This window comes from Vigna angularis, chromosome 8, assembly GCF_016808095.1.
Source record: "Vigna angularis cultivar LongXiaoDou No.4 chromosome 8, ASM1680809v1, whole genome shotgun sequence".
NCBI classification, from domain to species: domain Eukaryota; kingdom Viridiplantae; phylum Streptophyta; class Magnoliopsida; order Fabales; family Fabaceae; genus Vigna; species Vigna angularis.
In genome coordinates, this window is record NC_068977.1 from 3656350 (window position 1) to 3659111 (window position 2762).

Here is a 2762-nt window from a genome sequence, read left to right on the forward strand (position 1 = left end):
TGTTTTGTTTTAAAATATATATCAATTTTATTTTTATATTTTTTAAGTTGAAAAATGTTATCTGTAATAAATGATAATATTAAAGTTTCTCTTTCCTCACTATAACTTTTTCAGTTTACATCACTAAAAACTATAAATTTTTTAGGTAACAATTTAATTTTTCTTTTTTACAATCAAGTATCAATGTGTTTTTTTTAATATTAATATTTTAACAATGTTTAAATATAAGATATTTAGGTAAAGATATCTTCCACCACGTGTTATTTTCTTCTTCTGTTTTCATTTCATTTTTTTCTTATAAAAATCTCTTTTTAAAGAAGAAATATATAGCTCAAGAAAGTTTGAATCTACTAGTCTACTAGTCTACTTGCCAACCCTAATAATATGCATGCTTAGTTTTAAGTCATCACGTGAAAATAACTTCTGTCGTAATTAATAATAATTGATATTAACTCGGAAATATAACCAAACGTTTACTTTGACTTTCAGATATACAAATGTATAACAAATTTTCAGAGTTGTGTTCGTGTAATTTGTTTTTGAAACTACGAAAATATATAATTAAAAGAAAAAGAGTCATGAAGATCACTTTAATATGCAGAAATCCTATTTTTTAAATAAAAAAGCTAATTAACCAGTCTTTAATGATTTTTTTATTTCAGTTGTCGAAATGAAGTTGTATTTTTGTAAAAGGATGCACAACTTTGGTTGCCAAAATAAAATACATGGAAATTATGCTAGAATATAATGCTTTAGTTGCCAAAAGATTACCCGACTTTAATTTGATAGTGTGGGATGAAATAAAAATTACTGATATGAGTATATATATGTTTTTAGTGTTGAGAATTTATTTAAAAAGGTTAATTTTAAAAATATTATGTTATCAATTTTTTTAAAAAACTAATAATTTAAAAAATAATTTGATTTTGTTATATGTAACGTGGTAATCAAGTTTATTTGAATAAATAAATTCTAATGTTGTGACTTCCAATATGTAATAACGTAGAAAATAGAGTATTATAGTCAATAATTGTTTTTAAATAATTAGATAAAGTGTTTTAAAGATAAAATGATTCAGTAATATAAATATAATTTTTTTAACTCATCTCATTACTTAAAACATAAATCATCTATTTGAAACTCTTCTTCCTAATTCTCTTTCACTTCTCTCTAAGATATTTAACTCCTCGATAATTTGTTTGACGATCAGGAAGTTTCAAGGAGATCATGATTGAGTAATCTCCATTCTCTACCGATCAATTCTTGGTTTAGAAAGTATCTTTCTATCCCTTTTTTCTTTAATTCTTTGTCTATGATCATGCTTAGGAAATCCCGTCGCATGTATCATTAGTGTTCTTTTCCTAGTTCTTTGTTAATCTGTGGTCCTAAGGACTCATTCCGATCATAATTCAGTGATTCATAGGTGTTTCTATAGCTTATTGTATTTGAAGCAATGATTGGACGTTTTTAGAGAGGTATGAATGCAGGAAGCTCAGTCTTGGAGTTTATCATGAAACTCTAATGATCTAAGAGTAGCATGAGATCTTAGTTTAGGTGCTTCCAATATGGCCTAAGATGCGGTACAGACTAACCTTTTGTGGTAGGGTGAAACCCATTGACAATGACTTTTCAAAGCGGTAGAGGCCACTACAAGTGCAGAACCCGCCATAGCTCAACATTCAGATAGTTCAGTATGGGTCTTGACATGTTTAAGATGTGTGGATTATTTTATGTGAAATTTGATTTATGTGTGAAATGTTTAAGTATATTATGAATTGTTTTGTATCACTAGTTTACCCTTTTGTTTGTGTTTTATTGGTATGTTCTTATGCATTGTTGTCTTGGCTATGATCATCCGGCAGGTATGAGAAGAGAGTGATGAGGTATCTGAGGAGCAAGCGTTAGGTGGAGACAACCTAGATACATAATAGCTTTAGTACTTACATCTTTAGCAGTTATGTTTTCCTTTGGTTGTTTAGATGACCATTCTTATTCATATAGTTTTGAGTCTAGTGTTGTGTATATAAAGTTATTTTTATGGTTATGTTAGATGATTGTAATAAAGCTTTATAATTACTCGTCTTGTTAAACTATTCTATTTTATTAATAATGTGATTATTTTTTTATAATTTTAATACTATATAATTAAGATGTCACCCAATAACATTAAAAAAATATAAAAACACAATGATTTTTGGAATCACAACTTCTTTATAACAAAATCATACTTTCAAAATTTTATTTATTTTTATAATTTTATAAGATATATCCATTTTCACAAATAAAAGATGTAAATTGCACCGTAATAGTAAATCTTTAAATTCATTTCAGGTAAGTTCTGTAACATCCCAAAATACAGTAATAACTATAATTTAGAATTAATTACAATTAACAGTTAACCAATGCAGTCTTGATTGCTAAAACAGAGGTTCTGGCCGAACGGCCTTACAAGAAGATAAATACAGTAAACGACGTTCGTTCAGAGGTAAAGTAACCGAACGACTTACAATACCAAAATACAAAACAACAGAAGTAAGAAGAGTCAGGGACGAACGACTTTACAAAACCAAATAACCGAACGTCCACTATTCAGACAAAATAAAAACAAAACTAAACAAACGAGCGCGCTAGGGCTCGGCCTTCACTTCAACATCCACGAGGTTTGCATCCTTCAAATTTTCTTCTTCCAGCGTTTCCTCAAGCAACGCTTCTCCCTCTGCTCACATCCACACGGATGATCATTGCATAGACAGGACGGACGT